General features: G+C 58.6%; 1 long non-coding RNA gene across 2 annotated transcripts in view; it reads right to left on the reverse strand.

Moving 5' to 3' along the window:
- Window positions 1-21,052, reverse strand: part of LOC140411250 (uncharacterized) — a 386,898-nt gene that overhangs the window by 271,629 nt on the left and 94,217 nt on the right. Inside the window, exon 2 of one of the 2 annotated variants that reach the window (XR_011940844.1) lies at window positions 20,401-20,597. The exons of the other annotated variant lie outside the window; for it this stretch is intronic. This is a non-coding gene — a long non-coding RNA (uncharacterized lncRNA). The remainder of the gene's footprint in view (window positions 1-20,400; window positions 20,598-21,052) is intronic. 2 annotated transcript variants of the gene reach the window in all.

Consider the following 21,052-nt stretch of genomic DNA (forward strand, 5'->3'; position numbering starts at 1 on the left):
TCCCCTCCTCCCCCCAGCCAGGTGGCATGGACCGCATGGGTCCAACTGTTGGAGGCTGGCACCTGGCCAGGTGGACCAACTCATTTGCCCTCCCATCACCCACCCCGGCACGGACCCCCCCCCCAACCTCCACCCCAGCACGGACCCCCCCCCAACCTCCACCCCGGCACGGACCCCCTCCCCAACCCCCAACCTCCACCCCAGCACAGACCCCCTCCCCAACCCCCAACCTCCACCCCAGCACGGACCCCCCCCCAACCTCCACCCCAGCACGGACCCTCCCCCCAACCTCCACCCCGGCACGGACCCCACCCCCAACCTCCACCCCGGCACGGACCCCACCCCCAACCTCCACCCCAGCACGGACCCCCCCCCAACCTCCACCCCAGCACGGACCCCCCCCCAACCTCCACCCCAGCACGGACCCCCCCCCAACCTCCACCCCGGCACGGACCCCCTCTCCAACCCCCAACCTCCACCCCAGCATGGACCCCCCCCCAACCTCCACCCCGGCACGGACCCCACCCCCCAACCTCCACCCCCCAACCTCCACCCCGGCACCGACCCCCTCCCCAACCCCCAACCTCCACCCCAGCACGGACACCCCCCAACCTCCACCCCAGCACGGACCCCCCCCCAACCTCCACCCCAGCACGGACCCCCCCAACCTCCACCCCGGCACGGGCCCCACCCCCAACCTCCACTCCAGCACGTACCCCCCCCCAACCTCCACCCCAGCCAGACCCCCCCCCAACCTCCACCCCAGCACGGACCCCGCCCCCAACCTCCACCCCAGCACGGACCCCCCCCCCAACCTCCACCCCGGCACGGACCCCCTCCCCAACCCCCAACCTCCACCCCAGCACGGACCCCCCCCCCAACCTCCACCCCGGCACGGACCCCACCCCCCAACCTCCACCCCCCAACCTCCACCTCGGCACGGACCCCCTCCCCAACCCCCAACCTCCACCCCAGCCCGGACCCCCCCCAACCCCCAACCTCCACCCCAGCATGGACCCCCCCCCCAACCTCCACCCCAGCACGGCCCCCCCCCCCAACCTCCACCCCAGCACGGACCCCCCCCACCAACCTCCACCCCAGCACGGACCCCCCCCAACCCCCAACCTCCACCCCAGCACGGACCCCTCCCCCCAACCTCCACCCCAGCACGGTCCCCCCCCCCCCAACCTCCACCCCAGCACGGACCCCCTCCCGGCACTCCCCCGGAGCCCAGCCTACTCCAACCACCCCCCCCCCCGCCGCACACACACACACACAAGCCGAGACACACCTCTCCTCACGTAATCAGTCTGCGGCAACGCCATTTCCTGCCCAGAGCCAACCCCCCAGGCCGTCACTCACCTCCTCGCTGGTCGGCGTGAGCCTGGAGCACCGGGTCACGCCGATGAAAAGGAGGTTTAATTCACGTCGACGTGAACGGTCATCACGTCGACGGGACTTCGGCCCATCCGGAAGGGAGAATATCGGCAGGCCGAAAATCGGCTGCCTTGCGCAGACCCGTGACATTCTCCGCGGCAGCGGCGCCATTAACGCCCCGCCGACTTTTCTCCCTTTGGACACTTCGGCGGGTGCGGGGGCGGGATTCACGGCGGCCAACGGCCATTCTCCGACCCGGCGGGGGGTCGGAGAATGACGCCCAAGTACAGGGAAAATCTGGAGAAAGAAAAGAAATGGCAGCTATGTTGAGGGAGTATGAGTAAACCACAGTTCTCTTTGAACAGCAATGATCCAGGTGCAATAGTTATCACAGAAAACAAGTGCAGCAAAGGGACCCAGGAAATAACTTACTTGTCATCTGATTTGATATTTAGAATTACATATTTAGGAGCAGACATTGGGAATGTACTACTGCTTCATAAGTACGTTTGGTATAACAATAAATTAATTATGCCAAACTATGTTTCAAAAATAGGACTCTGTTTTCAAGATGCCAGCTGTAAAATATGCAGCACAGAAGAGCCATTCAATGGGGTTTCATACCAAAGGGATTCAAGGCAAATCTGATCCACCATTCAGTGTGTCAATGCCTTCAACAGATCATTTTTCAGATGAATACAAATGTCATACTTCAGTGGGGTCAAGGTTAATGGTAGTCATGGAAACACAGTGGTAATGCTTTCCTAATTTTCCTCTATCCCAAGGTGCCTCCGGAATGGATTGCTTCTTCTTTCAGTTTTACTGCAACTCTGCTGAGCAAGATTTTTTATTTTCGATTTACCCTTTTTTTTCCCTTCGTCCTCGTAAAGTCCATCAATTCAATTTCTCTTAGTGGCAGCCAGTCTGTGAACTTCCTTCCACAGAGTGACAGTCCGTGAGAGATGCACCTCCGAGGATGCAATATTGGAGCCTACATTTTGCTTCGCTGGCTAGCGGTGGGTGAAAATAATTGTGCTCCACCAGCAGGAGACAGAGCAGCAACAGCTAGGCCCTGGAACCCCAGCTTCACCACCATAATAATCAAATTAATTCTGCTTAAGGCCTGTGAGCCTGACTTCAACTGCATCATAGCAGCTTCCTGCCTCACTCGCCATAATTAATACAAACAGACGAACATTGTAAAGATTTTAAAATGGACAGTGATAAGGAGAAGAAAAATAAAATTAAAGCGTTCGATATTCCAAGGCAGTGCACAAATGTTTTAAAAATGCTCTGTGACTGGGATTTTAAAAATCCATTACAGATGTTCAAAAATCGGTTGGAAAAAAAATTTGCAAAGATAAATACAGATCATGATCATGTCATTGAAGACATCTAGCAAACCTTGCATTGACACCTCTACACTCCTCCAATTCCAGTCTTTTGTACACACTCCCTTTGACCCCCCAGCCGCAATGATTTGCGTTGCCCCAACATTGGTGGCCGTCCTTTGAGTTGGCCTCACGTTCCCTCCCTAAACCTCACCGCCTCTCCCTTTTAAGTCACGCCGAAAAACCTACCTTTTAAACCAAACTTTTGGTCACCTGTTCCTATATCTCTGTGACTTTGTGTTAAATGTTGTCTAAAAACATTTCTGTGAAGCTCTTTGGAGCATCCTGTTATATTACGGTCACTATTTAAATGCAAACTATTGTTCTTATTGTTCTCAGGCTTGCTCGTCACAGAAATTCTACACTTAAGTTTGCTTAAAACTTTACTGTAAATCTCCTGATGGCTCAGTCACTAAGTGTGTCAATCTATATTGACCAAAAATTCCAAGTGTGATTAGCCTTTTGCAGACCTCAACTAGCAAGGTTGTCAGAGCCTCTCCAATGGGATTCCTGCCTCACTGGGTTAGCGTGGACATCAATTGGAGTTCCAGCTTTTGATTCCCATCGAGTGATACCAGCTGGAAAGTGACTGCCGGTCAAGATGGGATATAGGGTTTACGCGGAGCTGGTCCCATCCACAGCTCCATACAGATTCTTCACCCAGTGTCTGACCTGTTGTCCAAGATTAACCTCGAGACCCTGGGGACAACTGCTGAAAGTAACGTGTGAGATCATTCTAATTGGTTTGACATGACTGCAAATTTCAAGTTCAAAAAGCTAATGAAAAACCGATCAGATACCCAATAGATAGATAGCATAGGACATACAGTGCAGAAGGAGGCCATTCAGCCCATCAAGCCTGCACCAACCCACTTAAGCCCTCGCTTCCTCCCTATCCCCATAACACCTCCTAACCTTTTTGGGCACTAAGGGCAATTTATCATGGCCAATCCACCTAACCTGCACATCTTTGGACTGTGGGAGGAAACCGGAGCACCCGGAGGAAACCCACGCAGACACGGGGAGAACGTGCAGACTGCACACAGTGTCCCAGCGGGGAATCGAACCTGGGACCCTGGCGCTGTGAAGCCACAGTGCTAACCACTTGTGCTACCGTGGTCCCAATGATGTGGATGAATTTCCAGGAACAGAATGGCCTTTAAGACCATGTGGGCGAATGTGGCACTTATTTCTCAACTACTTTATTTGACAGATGGTTATAAATGAAGATCATTTTAAGGCAGCATGGTGGCAGCTGAGGACCCGGGTTCGAATCCTGGCCCTGGGTCACTGTCTGTGTGGAGTTTGCACATTCTCCCTGTGTCTGCGTGGGTTTCACCCCCACAACCCAAAGATGTGCAGGCTAGGTGGATTGGCCACGCTAAATTGCCCCTTAATTAGAAAAAAATAATTGGGTACTCTAAATTTTTTTTAAAATGAAGATCATTTTAAAATTAAGTCATCTCAATGGGCACAATTAAATGGAAAAGAAACAGAGTCCCATGTCGGGTGGGCCTAGCCAGGTGCTTCCAGCTGCACTATTAAATGAGATTCATTTCTGGGCCTTGGCGAGGAATGCCCTGCCGAGGCCACACTTTGTCCCATTTCTTGCACTAATGAGCTCCACTCCCCAGTGCAGGAAGTGATTGGGACACCATTTTCAAATGGTACCTGGTCCCTTGACTCTCCACCATGGCCTCTGGACACCCCCCAAACCCTTACCAACATCCCAATAAGGGAGTCTTTGAACCCTCCACACCACACCTCATAAGGACAGGGCATCCCCAGACCCAGTCTTTGGCATGAGCTAGATGTGACCTGGGAAACACTAGCCTGGCAGTGGTTCTGCCACGGTGCCTGGCTGGCAGTGCCATGTGTTCCAAGTCACTTGGGGGGTGCCAGGGTACCACCCTGCCCAGAGCCCAACCATCCAGGGGCCCAGATCACCTGGGAGAACCCCCAAGCACTATTACACCTGGTCCACATTAGTGGAGCCAAGTGCTAAACGGCACTCACTTGGGGTCTCTGAGGAGCAGGCAATAGATCCCGGGCCTTGGGTAACTCTGGCACAAACATATTCAAGTGAGCTTGACTGCACACTTGTGGGCGGGATCCAGTTCACGACACCTCATGAGATCTCGCAAGGCGTAACAAGGCCATTAAATCTCACGAGAGGCATCTCGCAAGATTTAACGGCCTTGTCTTGTTCCAAGTCGGGGGCGACAAGGCCGGTAGATAGCGGCCAATAGCTAACTATTAGGGAACGTTTTGAAAATAACTCAGAGCAATTTCCAGCTCTGGAAATGCAGCAATGTTATTACAATTGTGCGATGTAAATGTCAGCTACTTAAGTGATTTGTAAGGAGTTGAGTAGCAGGCACAGCAATATTCAACAGCAGATGATTCTTGCAAAGCTTTGACGAATGACGTGGGCCTGGATTCTCCGATTTGCAGACTAAGTGCTGATGATGGCGTGGGAACAGTGGCGTTTTGTGCCAGAAAAAATGGCGCAACAGCTGCACCGATTCCGGGACCGTTGGGGGGCTTGCAGCCACGCCAGGTAAAGCTCCAGGCTCCCATGGCAAAAATGGCTGGAAAATGTGCACTGTGGCAACCGACAGCTGCCGTGTCGTGCAACATGGCGTCGGCTGCGCACGGACCAGGCCTGCCAAATAATGACCCCAGTAACCCCTCTCACCACCCTGGACCACCCTCCACCAGCCCCCCTCCAGCCCTTGCCGAAACCCCCCCCCCCCGATCAGCGGCACGGCTCCCCCCCCTGACTGTGGCGGCCTAGGACACAGTCCTCAGCCGCCACGCAGGGTCCACAAAATAAAATACCGTAAGTGTTCCCTGCCATCGGCCCATCGGGGGCGGAGCATCGGGGGAGGGCCTCAGGTGCGATCCCGACGGCGTGTGCCGTACTCTTCGAGTACACCGTTTTCGATGGGGCGGAGTATCGCAAAAGCGGCGCCGCCCCAATTCCGGAGCAAACAGGGATTCTCCAGCCAATTGCCGAACATGATTTTGCCGTCGGCGATCGGAGAATTCCGCCCCTGGTCTCTACCTGATCCAATTAGTGACAAACTATGTTGTATTACGTGTGTAATATATCATTCCACTGAATACCATCATGTATTAAGCCAGTGAGACCAGGAAGGATCCAGATTCAAGCTATCGCCAATGCGGGATTAACTGATCTCAGCCAGCCTATTGGCGGCAGTCTCCTTGGGGAAGCAAAGGGATATATATATCCTGCTGCTCAATCTGGATCATTTTCCAGCCTTCTTTCAGGAAATTGTGATGTGGAGGTAAGACCAACCCTCCAGCCTGATGACAAGCATCGAGTAGGGCAATTCATGAAGAATGGCCAATTACTGGAGGCAAAGCCTGAGCAACAGTCCATGGGGATGATGGGAAGAAACTAATATTACAACTTATATTACAACTTTAAAAATATATACTTGATTGTGGTGAATTGTAGACATTGCTCTGCCAAGACAATAGGCGTGATTCTCCCAAAAGTGAACAAAGTCCTATGGCAAGCGCATTTAGCCATTTTTTAAATATAAATTTAGAGTACCCAATTATTTTTTCCAATTAAGGGGCAATTTAGCGTGGCCAATCCACCTAACCTGCACATCTTTAGGTTGTGGGGGCGAAACATTCACCACAATGAGAAATCAGTAACTAATGCTGGGTAATAAATAAAGGTCATGTCAGTCAGGCAGTAGAAAAGGCCTTGGAAAGTAGAGATAAATAAAAAATCTGGGGCGAAATTCTCCGTTATCGACGCAAAGTCCGCTGATCGGCGCAAAAAACGACGCAAATCCGACCTGCATCCCGCCGGCAAAAACGTCGCGAAGTCTCCGGCCCGAAATGGGCTAGCAGCGACGTGACGGGATCCACGCTTGCTCACGTGGTTCACGCCGTGCAGCGTCATGCACGCCGCACGGCGTGACGGCTCATAAGGACGCGCTGCACCCCCCACCCGACCGGAACACCCGACCGGAACACCCGACCGGATGGCCGCCCGCCGCTCAGCCCCGAGGTTCGAGTCACGGGATGTGGAGGCGCTCCTGGACGCAGTGGAGCAGAGGAGGGAGGCCCTGTATCCCGGGCACGGCCGCAGAGTTGCCCCACGCCACAGCCGGCGTCTGTGGAGGGAGGTGGCAGAGGCCGTCACCGCTGTGGCCCTGAAACCACGGACAGGCACCCAGTGCTACAAGAAGGTGAACAACCTCATCAGAGCAGCCAGGGTGAGCCTCCGCCCTGCCCTGCCCGATATCCATATCCCCCATATCCCCCCTCCCCCATATCCCCCTCCCCATATCCCCCATATCCCCTCTCCCCATATCCCCCATATCCCCCCTCCCCCATATCCCCATATCCCCCCTACCCCATATCCCCCCTCCCCATATCCCCCATATCCCCCTCCCCCATATCACCGCTCCCCATATCCCCCCTCCCCATATCCCCCTCCCCCATATCCCCCCTCCCCATATCCCCCATATCCCCCCTCCCCCATATCCCCCATATCCCCCCTCCCCCATATCCCCATATCCCCCTCCCCATATCCCCCTCCCCCATATCCCCCCTCCCCCATATCCCCCCTCCCCATGTCCCCCCTCCCCATATCCCCCCTCCCCCATATCCCCATATCCCCCTCCCCCATATCCCCCTCCCCCATATCCCCCCTCCCCCATATCCCCCTCCCCCATATCCTCCCTCCCCCATATCCCCCATATCCCCCTCCCCCATATCCCCCCTCCCCATATCCCCCATATCCCCCCTCCCCCATATCCCCCATATACCCCCTCCCCATATCCCCCCTCCCCATATCCCCCCTCCCCCATATCCCCCTCCCCATAACCCCCATATCCCCCTCCCCCATATCCCCCTCCCCCATATCCCCCATATCCCCCCTCCCCCATATCCCCCATGTCCCCCTCCCCCATATCCCCCATGTCCCCATCCCCCATATCCCCCATATCCCCCCCTCCCCCATATCCTCCATATCCCCAAGTGAATCCAGCCCTAACCTTAACCTCTGCAATACACGCGCAACCGATGGCGTGCATTCATATACCTGTCTAACACTGTTGCCTTTGACCCCTGCCACCACCCCCCACAGGAAAAGCGTGCACACAACAATAGGGAGCATGTGAGGACTGGAGGAGGCCCCGCTGATGAGAGGCCACTGACCGAACACGAGGAAAGGGCCCTGGAACTGGCTGGTGGACCTGAGGACCGGGAGGTTGCTGATGCAGAGGTCGGGGGCGTACTAGCAAGTGAGCCACCGACAGCCCATCCCCATATCCCTCCTCCCCTATATCCCCCTCCCCCATATCACCTGATCACTGCCTGCGTGTCTAACCATGCATGCTTCATTGTGTATCGCAGGAGGAAACGTCGAGGCACCCATCCCCGCAGATGAAGACCGCCCGCAGGATGCCCCCCGGAGGCCACGGGAGATGGAGAGACCCGGACCCTCCGGCATGCGACGCCCGCAGGATGCCCCTCGCACACCACGGGAGACGGAGAGACCCGGACCCTCTGGCATGCGACGCCCGCAGGATGCCCCTCGCACACCACGGGAGACGGAGAGACCCGGATCCTCCGGCATGCGATGCCCGCAGGATGTCCCTTGGAGACCACGGGAGACGGAGAGACCTGGAGCAACAGGGAGACGACGCCCCCCTCTCGTGCGGGTGCGACGACGCAGGCGTGTGCCACCCAGCGACGAGAGGGGCAGCCACAGGCACCCGTCACAGGCGAGCCAGGACACCACTACCCAGGACACCACTACCCAGGACAGCACTACCCAGGACACCACTACCCAGGACACCCCTACCCGGGACAGCACTACCCAGGAAGACGAAATACCGGACAGTGACACAGAGTGGATGGGTGGAGACGAACCCCCACCCCAAAGTACCATGGACTCAGAGTGGGACGAAGAGCACGACACAACGCCACTGCTGTCACCAACACCCTCCACCATCGCAGAAACACTCACCTCGGTTGGGCACTTTAGTGATGAGGCGTCTGGTACACTCACTGGTGCGCACAACACAGCCGTCCCGGTACAGCAGGTGGAGGTAGGAGCAGCAGAGGGGCCGGGCGGTCGGAGGGCAGCCCAGCCCAAGCGAACATCTGCTGCCCAGATGGATCCCGAGTTCCTGGAGTTACCACACCCACCCATAGATCCGATGCAACCACCGAACCGGAGACGAGCGAAGAGGGAGACGGCCGGCTTGCAGCGGCTGCAGTCGCAGGTGGAGGAGTCCACCCGCGTCCAGGAGCTGGGAGTGGTGCCGGTCATACGTGCCACCCAGGCCGACACCGCACGGGTGGCGTCCGCGGTGGAGGCAATGGGTGCGACGGTGTCAGACATGGGGAACGGTTTGCGAGGCCTGGGGCTTTCTGTGCAGGCGGCGTCTGTGGCCCAGGACATTTCTGCCCTCTCACAGGAGGCCATGAGCCAGTGCCAGCGCCAGATGGCACAGGCGCACAACGCCATGGCCCAGTCTCAGCAGGCCATAGCCCAGTCTCAGCAGGCCATGGCCCAGTCTTAGCAGGCCATGTCCCAGTCTCAGCAGGCCATAGCCCAGTCTCAGCAGGCCATAGCCCAGTCTCTGCAGGCCATCGCTCAGGGCATCGGCGCCATTGGCCACGTGCGAGCCGGCGTCACACAGTCACAGACAGGGTTCGCCAATCCCCTGGGCACCATGGCTGCAAACCTGCAGACCCCTGTCGATACCAGCACGGGCCTCCAGGACTGGCAGCGCCAGATGTCGGGGGGGCGTCGGGTGGCCAGTCCGTTCGCATCCCGTCGGGGGGGCTTCGGATGGCCAGTCCGTTCGCATCCCCCACCCATGTAGAGGCCTGGGGGCCATCGGGCACCCCGAGGGAGGAGGAGGTGGTGTGGTCCGTCCCGGCTTCCCCTGTAGGGAAGGTCCCGGACCACCGCGACACCTCGGACTCCCCCCCTTCCCTCCCAGGTGCATCGGGTGGGCAACGGGCAGGACAGGCTGGCAGCTCGCCATCCCAGTCGCCCGGGCCGCAGCCTGGCCCATCTAGGCCAGGACGCCCCAGGAAACGGCCGCCAAAGGGATCCCGTGTCAGAGGGCAGGAATCACAGGAGTCCACCTCCAGTTCTGCTGTACCGTCTGGGGAACCACGTAGACGTAGTCAAAGGGCCCGTAAGGCCAAACAATTAGACACTGAGTAAGTTGGCACGGGTGCAGGGCACAGATGAGTTTTAGGGGCTAGGGCACGTGCATGAACTCCTTTCGTTATTAAAGTCAATGTTACACCAACAGAAGCTGCCTTTGTGCTCTGTCCAAAGTGTGCGGGGGTGTCATGTACATTGAGCGCAAGTGTGTGTGTGAGGGGTGGTCTTACCTCAGCCCCAGGTGAGTCTGCCCCTTCCCCCTGCGCCGCCATCGACATCCCCCCGGGCAGAGGACGGGACCGTGCGCTGCAGTGTCACAGCCACATGCAGGGATGGTGCGGGTGGATGGTGGTACTGTGGCCATGGGTCAGACATAGTCCAACGATGTGGAGCCAGGAGCTCACCGCAGGGCGGGTTGTCATCATCCTCCATGGCCTGCAATGGACACGCGTCCACCGGCAACTGTGTGAGCCCGGCCGTTGTGCCGCAGGTGGATCGGCAATGGGGGGGGTGGTGTGCATGCGGGTGGAGTGGATGGGGTTGGGGAGGGGGGTGAGGGTGCTGGGTGGGTGGATGGGTGGGGGGTGTGGGTGGTCGGCTGTTGCCATGGTGTGCGGTCTGTGGCCATACTACCCGATTCCCACGCCCATCTAGTCAGTGAAGCGGGCGGCGATCAGCCTGTCCCGTGCCCGCTGAGCCAGCCGGTGACGGTGGACAGCCACCCGCCTGTGTCTACCCCGTCTGCCCAGACCATTGCCCCCATCCCCCTCATCTGGGGAGGACTGCGCCTCTTCCTGCTGCTCCTCCACTCTGCCCTCCTCTGCCTGCGGCACATCGCCCCTCTGCTGGGCTATGTTGTGCAGGACGCAGCACACCACAATGATGCGGCCGACCCTATCTGACCGATACTGGAGGGCGCCCCCAGAGAGGTCCAGGCACCTGAAACGCATCTTCAGCACGCCAAAGCATCTCTCTATCACTCCCCTTGTTGCTACATGGGCATCATTGTAGTGGTTCTCCGCCTCATTGCGTGGCCTCCGTATAGGCGTCATCAGCCACGATCGCAATGGGTAGCCCTTGTCGCCCAGCAACCAGTCCCTCAGCCGGGGATGGCGTCCCTCGTACATGCCGGTGATGGATGACCGCGACAACACGTATGAGTCGTGTACACTGCCTGGGTAACGGGCGCAGACTTGCAGGATCATCATGCGGTGGTCGCAGGCCACCTGTATGTTCATCGAATAGGTCCCCTTCCTATTGGTGAACACGGCCCTGTTATCTGCAGGTGGCCGCACAGCGACGTGCATCCCATCAATCGCACCCTGGACCATGGGGAACCCGGCCACGGCAGAGAAGCCCACGGCCCGGGCATCTTGGCTGGCCCGGTCCACAGGGAAGCGGATGTAGCGGTGCGCCATGGCATATAGGGCGTCTGTCACTGCCCGGATGCACCGGTGCACCGATGTCTGCGATATGCCGGACAGGTCCCCACTCGCTGCCTGGAATGACCCCGTTGCATAAAAGTTCAGGGCCACCGTAACCTTGACGGACACGGGGAGAGGGTGTCCCCCGCCAGTGCCACGCGGTGACAGGTGTGCCAGCAGGTGGCAGATGTGTGCCACGGTTTCCCGCCTCATCCGGAGTCTCCTCCTGCATTCCCGGTCCGTGAGGTCCTGGTATGACTGCCAGGGCCGGTACACAAGGGGCGCCCTCGGGTGCCTCCGTTGCCGTGTGGCTGCGACGTCCTCCTCCCCCTCCTCGTCCTGTCGGTCAGGTGTCCCTCCAGCCTGGGCGGCTGCCGCCTGCCCCTCTGCGGCAGCCTGCGCCGCCTCTCTGGCATGCTCCTCCTCCTCCTCCTCCTCCTCCTCCTCATCCAGGGCAACATAGACATTAGCGGCTGCCGCCACGGCGGCCAACATCGCTGGATGATCGGAAAACATGACGGCCTGGTGTGGGGGGGGGAACGACGACATGTCATCATTGCCCATACCCCCTCCTCCCCCCAGCCAGGTGGCATGGACCGCATGGGTCCAACTGTTGGAGGCTGGCACCTGGCCAGGTGGACCAAATCACTTGCCCTCGCACCCCCGCTCCCCGGCACGGACCCCCATCCTCCTCCCCGGCACAGACCCCCCCCATCTTCCTCCCCGGCACGGAACCCCCCATCCTCCTCCCCCGCACGGACCCCCCCATCCTCCTCCCCGGCATGGGCGCCCCATCCTCCTCCCCGGCACGGACCCCCTCCTCCTCCCCGGGACGGACCCCATCCTCCTCCACGGCACAGACCCCCCATCCTCCTCCCCGGCACGGGCCCCCCATCCCCCTCCCCGGTACGGACCCCATCCTCCTCCCCGGCACGGACCCCCCCATCCTCCTCACCGGCATGGACCCCCCATCACCCTCCCCAGCACGGGCCCACCATCCACCTCCCCGGCACGGACCCCATCCTCCCCCCCGGCACGGACCCCCCCCATCCTCCTCCCCGTCACGGACCCCCCATCCTCCTCCCCGGCACGGGCCCCCCATCCTCCTCCCCGGCACGGACCCCATCCTCCTCCCCGGCACAGACCCCCCATCCTCCTCCCCGCACGGGCCCCCCATCCTCCTCCCCGGCACGGGCCCCCCATCCTCCTCCCCGGCATGGACCCCCCATCCCCCTCCCAGGCACGGACCCCCCCATCCTCCTCCCCAGCACGGACGCCCCCCATCCTCCTCACCGGCACGGACCCCATCCTCCTCCCCGGCACGGACCCCCCATCACCCTCCCCGGCACGGACCCCCCATCCTCCTCCCCGCCGCGGACCCATCCTCCTCCCTGGCACGGACCCCCCCCATCCTCCTCCCCGGCACGGACCCCCCATCCCCCTCCCCGGCACGGGGCCCCCCATCCTCCTCCCCGGCACGGACCCCCCTATCCACCTCCCCGGCACGGACCCCCCATCACCCTCCCAGCACGGGCCCCCCATCCTCCTCCCCGGCACGGACCCCCCATCCTCCTCCCCGGCACGGGCCCCCCATCCTCCTCACCGGCACGGGCCCCCCATCCTCCTCACCGGCACGGACCCCCCATCCTCCTCACCGGCACGGACCCCATCCTCCTCCCCGGCACGGACCCCATCCTCCTCCCCGGCACGGACCCCCATCCTCCTCCCCGGCACGGACCCCATCCTCCTCCCCGGCACGGACCCCCCCCCCCCATCCTCCTCCCCGGCACGGACCCCCCATCCCCCTCCCCAGCACGGGCCCCCCATCCTCCTCACCGGCACGGACCCCATCCTCCTCTCCAGCACGGACCCCCCCATCCTCCTCCCTGGCACGGACCCCCCATCCCCCTCCCCGGCACGGGCCCCCCATCCTCCTCCCCGGCACGGATCCCCCATCCTCCTCCCCGGCACGGACCCCATCCTCCTCCCCGGCACGGACCCCCCCCATCCTCCTCCCCGGCACGGACCCCCCATCCTCCTCCCCAGCGTGGCCCCCATCCCCCTCACCGGCACGGTCCCCCCATCCCCCTCCCCGGCATGGGCCCCCCATCCTCTTCCCCGGCACGGACCCCATCCTCCTCTCCAGCACGGACCCCCCCATCCTCCTCCCTGGCACGGACCCCCCATCCCCCTCCCCGGCACGGGCCCCCCATCCTCCTCCCCGGCACGGATCCCCCATCCTCCTCCCCGGCACGGACCCCATCCTCCTCCCCGGCACGGACCCCCCCCATCCTCCTCCCCGGCACGGGCCCCCCATCCTCCTCCCCGGCACGGACCCCATCCTCCTCCCCGGCACGGACTCCCCCGTTCTCCTCCCCGGCACGGACCCCATCCTCCTCCCCGGCACGGACCCCCCTTCCCCCTCCCCGGCACGGGCCCCCCATCCTCCTCCCTGGCACGGAACCCCCATCCTCCTCCCCAGCGTGGCCCCGACCCCCCTCCCCGGCACGGTCCCCCCATCCCCCTTCCCGGCACGGGCCCCCCATCCTCTTCCCCGGCACGGACCCCATCCTCCTCCCCGGCACGGACGCCTCCATCCTCCTCCCCGGCACGGACCCCCCATCCCCCTCCCGGGCACAGGTCCCCCATCCTCCTCCCCGGCACGGACCCCCCATCCCCCTCCCCGGCACGGGCCCCCCATCCTCCTCCCCGGCACGGACCCCATCCTCCTCCCCGGCACGGACCCCCCCCATCCTCCTCCCCGGCACGGACCCCATCCTCCTCCCCGGCACGGACCCCCCCCATCCTCCTCCCCGGCACGGGCCCCCCATCCTCCTCCCCGGCACGGACCCCCCATCCTCTTCCCCGGCACGGACCCCATCCTCCTCCCCGGCACGGACGCCTCCATCCTCCTCCCCGGCACGGACCCCCCATCCCCCTCCCGGGCACAGGTCCCCCATCCTCATCCCCGGCACGGACCCCCCATCCTCCTCCCCGGCACCTCCCCCATCCTCCTCCCCGGCACGGACCCCCCATCCCCCTCCCGGGCACAGGTCCCCCATCCTCCTCCCCGGCACGGACCCCCCATCCTCCTCCCCGGCACCTCCCCCATCCTCCTCCCCGGCACGGACCCCCCATCCCCCTCCCCGGCACGGGCCCCCCATCCTCCTCCCCAGCACGGACCCCATCCTCCTCCCCGCACGGACCCCCCCCATCCTCCTCCCCGGCACGGACCCCATCCTCCTCCCCGGCACGGACCCCCCATCCTCCTCCCCGGCACGGAACCCCCCCCATCCTCCTCCCCGGCACGGACCCCCCATCCTCCTCCCCGGCACGGACACCCCATCCTCCTCCCCGGCACCGCCCCCATCCATCTCCCCGGCACGGACCCCCCATCCCCCTCCCCGGCACGGGCCCCCCATCCTCCTCCCCGGCACGGACCCCCCATCCTCCTCCCCGCCGCGGACCCATCCTCCTCCCTGACACGGACCCCCCCATCCTCCTCCCCGGCACGGACCCCCCATCCCCCTCCCCGGCACGGGCCCCCCATCCTCCTCCCCGGCACGGACCCCATCCTCCACCCCGGCACGGACACCCCATCCTCCTCCCCGGCACGGACCCCCCATCCCCTTCCCCGGCACAGGCCCCCCATCCTCCTCCCCGGCACGGACCCCCCCATCCTCCTCCCCGGCACGGCCCCCATCCTCCTCCCCGGCACGGACCCCCCCATCCTCCTCCCCGGCACAGACCCCCCCATCCTCCTCCCCGGCACGGACCCCATCCTCCTCCCCGGCACGGACCTCCCCATCCTCCTCCCTGGCACGGACCCCCCATCCCCCTCCCCGGCACAGGCCCCCCATCCTCCTCCCCAGCACGGCCCCCATCCTCCTCCCCGGCACGGACCCCCCCCATCCTCCTCCCCGGCACGGACCCCCCCATCCTCCTCCCCGGCACGGACCCCCCATCCTCCTCCCCGGCACGGGCCCCCCATCCTCCTCCCCGGCACGGACCCCCCATCCTCCTCCCCGTCCCTCCCCGGCACTGACCCCCCTCCCGGCACTCCCCCGGAGCCCAGCCCACTCTAACCACCCCCCCCCGCCGCACACACACACACACAACCCGAGACACACCTCTCCCCCACATTCAGACTGCGGCCACGCCATCGCCTGCCCAGCGGCCAACCCCCAGGCCGTCACCCACCTCCACGCTGGTCGGCGTGAACCTGGAGCACAGGTTGGCGCCGATTAAAAGGAGGTTTGATTTACGTCGACGTGACCTGTCATCACGTCGACGGGACTTCGGCCCATCCGGACGGGAGAATATCGGCATGCCCAAAATCGGCTGCCTTGCGCCCACACGTGCCATTCTCCGACGTCTGCGGCGCCATGAACGCCCCGCCGACTTTTCTCCCTACGGAGACTTCGGCAACCGGCGGGGGCGGGATTCACGGCGGCCAACGGCCATTCTCCGACCCGCTGGGGGTCGGAGAATGACGCCCCTGAAATGGAAAAAAGTATGAGGGTATGTTCAACAATTCTGTGCTCCCAGCAGCAGGCTCCAATTGATTGGGAGTGCAGGTCAGAGTCAGAGCAACCATAAGACCATAAGACATAGGAGCGGAAGTAAGGCCATTCGGCCCATCGAGTCTACTCCACCATTCAATCATGGCTGATTTCAACTCCATTTACCTGCTCTCTCTCCATAGCCCTCAATTCCTCGAGAAATCAAGAATTTATTAACTTCTGTCTTCAAGACACTCAACGTCCCGGCCTCCACCGCCCTCTGTGGCAATGAATTCCACAGACCCACCACTCTCTGGCTGAAGAAATTTCTCCTCATCTCTGTTCTAAAGTGACTCCCTTTTATTCTAAGGCTGTGCCCCGGGGTCCTAGTCTCCCCTGCTAATGGAGAAAACTTCCCTACGTCCACCCTATCTAAGCCATTCATTATCTTGTAAGTTTCTATTAGATCTCCCCTCAACCTCCTAAACTCCAATGAATATAAGACGTTCATCGTATGTTAGGCCTACCATTCCTGGGATCATCCGTGTGAATCTCCGCTGGACCCGCTCCAGTGCCAGTATGTCCTTCCTGAGGTGTGGGGCCCAAAAGTGCTCACAGTATTCTAAATGAGGCCTGACTAATGCTTTATAAAGCTTCAGAAGTACATCCCTGCTTTTATATTCCAAGCCTCTTGAGATAAATGACAACATTGCATTTGCTTTCTTAATTACGGACTCAACCTGCAAGTTTACCTTGAGAGAATCCTGGACTAGGACTCCCAAGTCCCTTTGCACTTCAGCATTATGAATTTTGTCACCGTTTAGAAAATAGTCCATGCCTCTATTCTTTTTTCCAAAGTGCAAGACTTCGCACTTGCCCACGTTGAATTTCATCAGCCATTTCTTGGACAACTCTCCTAAACTGTCTAAATCTTTCTGCAGCCTCCCCACCTCCTCCATACTACCTGCCCCTCCACCTATCTTTGTATCATCGGCAAACTTAGCCAGAATGCCCCCAGTCCCGTCATCTAGATCGTTAATATATAAAGAGAACAGCTGTGGCCCCAACACTGAACCCTGCGGGACACCACTCGTCACCGGTTGCCATTCCGAAAAATAACCTTTTATCCCAATTCTCTGCCTTCTGCCTGACAGCCAATCGTCAATCCATGTCAGTACCTTGCCTCGAATACCATGGGCCCTTATTTTACTCAGCAGTCTCCCGTGAGGCACCTTATCAAAGGCCTTTTGGAAGTCAAGATAAATAACATCCATTGGCTCTCCTTGGTCTAACCTATTTGTTATCTCTTCAAAGAACTCTAACAGGTTTGTCAGGCATGACCTCCCCTGACTAAATCCATGCTGACTTGTCCTAATCCGATCCTGCACTTACAAGAATTTAGAAATCAGGGGCGAGATTCTCCGACCCCCCCGCCGGGGGCGGGCGTGAATCCTGCCCCCGCCAGTTGCCGAAGTCTCCGGCACCGGATATTCGGCGGGGGCGGGAATCGCGTCGCGCCGGTTGACGGGCCCCCCCGTGCGATTCTCCGGCCCGGATGGGCCGAAGTCCCACCGCTAAAATGCCTGTTCCGCCGGCGTAAATTAAATCACCTACCTTACTGGCGGGACAAGGCGGCGCGGACGGGCTCCGGGGTCCTGGGGGGTGCGTGGGGCGATCTGGCCCCGGGGGGTGCCCCACGGTGGCCTGGCCCGCGATCGGGGCCCAACGGTCCGCGGGCGGGCCTGTGCCGTGGGGGCACTCTTTCCCTTCCGCCTCCGCCACGGTCTCCACCTCACGGGAGACTGCTGAGTAAAATAAGGGCCCATGGTATTCGTGCAGAGGCAGAAGAGACTCCCTCCACTGCGCATGTGCAGGAATGCCGTCAGCGGCCGCTAAGGCTCCCGCGCATGCGCCGCCCGGAGATGTCATTTCCGCGCCAGCTGGCGGGGCACCAAAGGCCTTTTCCGCCAGCTGGTGGGGCGGAAATCCGTCCGGCGCGGGCCTAGCCCCTTAAGGTTGGGGCTCGGCCCCCAAAGATGCGGAGCATTCCGCACCTTTGGGGCGGCGCGATGCCCGTCTGATTTGCGCCGTTTTGGGTGCCAGTCGGCGGACATCGCGCCGTTTCCGGAGAATTTCGCCCCTCATCCTTAACAATGGATTCTAGAATCTTGCCAACAACCGAGGTTAGGCTAATTGGCCTATAATTTTCCATCTTTTTCCTTGTTCCCTTCTTGAACAGTTCCTGGACAAATATTTACTTTATTGTTAGCAATAGACTAGACAGAACAAGCCAGTTGTATATGGTGAATCCATTTATTCCCTGGGAGTCAATCTGGCTGAGTGCTCGGCATCTTTAAGTTGAAATGCTCGCAGATGAACCATGGTAGTCTTTTTGTGTTTTCTAGAATTTGGGGTCGAAATATGGTCATTTGACCTGTGGAATGTTTCTCATGATGACACTGATGATTAACTTTGTATTTGTCTTTGGAGACTTGAATTGTGGACTTCCAAATAAAATCTAATTCTCCGCAGTACAAATGTTTTCAAATCTATTTCAGCCACAATGTAGATTCCTGCAGGTTTAGACTGGTCGATTGATCATTTGGATCGAATGCAAACAAGTTCTTACGAGTAGCATACAGACCTAGCATTGATGATGCTTTCTGTACAAGGAACAACTACACTTGAATGTGCTGGGAATGTGATGTGTGTTAGGGGTTCACACCGCTTCATCTAATCAATCTTTAAGTATGCAAATAAACTGAAAAGAGATGTTTGATATGGTTTAACTGATCTAAGCTCCTTCTATTCTGGCAGCACAAATAAGGCGTTTTATTCAGGATAAAGTTGAATTCTCTGTCATCCTCGAAGGCACACACTGTTTCTGTACAACACACAGATGATTTTAACACTATACAGTTACTATAGAAACTAATAGGGTTTTTCTGTAGGGTTCATAAGAGAAGGTTAAAAATGTCATCTTTCATTCTGTCAGATAATTATGATGTTAAGCAAGTGCCTCACCTTCCATGCATCAAATTCATAAGCAGGAGGCAGATTTACAGACATAAAGTTGATGTGAACAACAGATTATATCAATCAGTTTTCACGCCATTTGTCCACATTTATGGTGCTAGAGTCATTATTGAGGATTACTCACTGTGATTTGTGCTTTTGGCCACAATGCCTGACTTGGCTTCACAACGATTAAGTTTTGTGACTTAGATAGTGGGTTTGTTTTGTTATTTTGAGATCCCAAAAGTTATTTTTCTTCCCCTTACCTTCCTGGTACAAAGTAGTCATTTTTGTGCATGCTTATAATGCATGCTGTTTAGTTTTTATATATGTGACGACATTGGGCGTTAGAATGAACACATTCAGTTACATTTTACCCAAATCACTAGAGGTGCTTCACAATTTAGGACTTATCAAGGCAGATTTACATATTTTAAAATAATGTTTCAACAGGGTAACCAAACCGGTAGATGTAAATAAACCAACCTAAATATCGGATGTGGGTTTTTTTTCAATCTAAACTCAAGGAAGTCCACATGCTCTGAGATCAAATTCATTCATTTTTCTCACAGAAGTCAATAGCAAAATGAAAATTGGCTCTGCACTTTATTTCTAGTAAATAAACAACATTTTCCTATTTATTTTCATCGTAAAGCATAAAAATAAATTCATATCGAGATGTCAACCACAATCTTTCCATTACAACATACAAATTTTGAGTAATGAGTCAATATTTCTGTCTCAACTACTTCCTGGACACTTGATCGCCATGGGTAAAGAAATAATTCTTCAACTGTCCTAATCTTACCTTTCATAAACTTTAAATGTTGTCCTCTTGTCCTACTCCCCTCTGATTTTTGAAAAACTTGTGCCTGGTTTACTTTTATTTTATCATGAAGCATCTTATAATCTGTCTAAAAGACCATTTCCTCTCAGTTTTGGTTAAACATACGGCTTGAGTTAAAGTGCACAGCATTTTGATTGATTCCATTACCTCTATCATATCATTGGGGTCAATAAATATTTCATTCTGAAGATTGGAAGTCAGGTGGCTGAATAGATTGTGCAATTTATTCACACCAAGGGTATATTTCAGAATATTGAATGCCAAGAGCACTGTTTGGGGAAATGGCGGCCAACCCTTGCTTCTCACAATGAATAGCCGTTAGGATTCTCTGTTCCCACCGGCAGCACACCCCCGCCCGCGGGTTTGCCGGCGGCATCAGGTGGCTTCAATGGGAAATCCCATTGACCAGCAACGGGAGTGGAGATTTGTCGGCGCCATCTCCTGCACCCGTAGCCTTTGGGACTCCGCCAATCGACTATGCACACGCCGGAGTGTCCTACCATCCCCTCCTCAATCTCATGGCCTTGTCCTAGCATCTGCATCAGCTCTGGGATAACCTTGTCCAGAGGCTCGGCATCTGATTGGGACTCAGCAAGCCTCCGACTGCTGACTCTCTTGGACATTCCTGACTTCACCCGATGTTCATCAGCAACTGTGTAGTGCTCACCAGATTGTTCCCCAGAAGCCTGCTGCTCACTGAGGTATGTGTCTCTCCGCTGGTGGATGGTGGGGATTATAGCTGTGATGCCTCGATGGTGGCATCCTTGGAGTTCTCCCCTGAGGGGTTCTCTTGGGTGGATGGGGGCGGGGGAGGGGTGCGGCGGGGAGTGACCCCAGATGGCCCGGCACCTTCGGCTGGAGATCCTGCGAGAGAAGAGACATGTGGTCAGTGAGAGGAAGGGATCATTTTGTCTGACATGAACAATTCACTTGAGACAGGTCATCTGGGTGAAGGGGCAATGGATCCTCACCTCTGCAGCGTAGGCCAACCTCACTGTTGGTGACTGCTCTACCCTACGCCAACTCCATGATCATCAGAGTCTGCTCCTCATCGTGGGTGAGGATTCTGGTATCCGGAACCCCACCGCCCGTCAGTGCCTTTCCCACCTATCATTGACTAAATTCTCCTGTGGGTATAAAGAGAAGGCAGTGTGAGCTGCATGCTTGATGCAATAGGGGGCATCTATGGCAGTTGGCTTTTATGGGCACTGCTCATGGCCATGGAGGGGTTGTGCTTGTGGGTGCCAGGGTGTGCTGGGGCATGGGCTCGGTAATATGCTGGGAGGAGGGGATGTTGCGAGGTGCCAGCTGACAACTTG

This window comes from Scyliorhinus torazame, chromosome 1, assembly GCF_047496885.1.
Source record: "Scyliorhinus torazame isolate Kashiwa2021f chromosome 1, sScyTor2.1, whole genome shotgun sequence".
NCBI classification, from domain to species: Eukaryota; Metazoa; Chordata; class Chondrichthyes; order Carcharhiniformes; family Scyliorhinidae; genus Scyliorhinus; species Scyliorhinus torazame.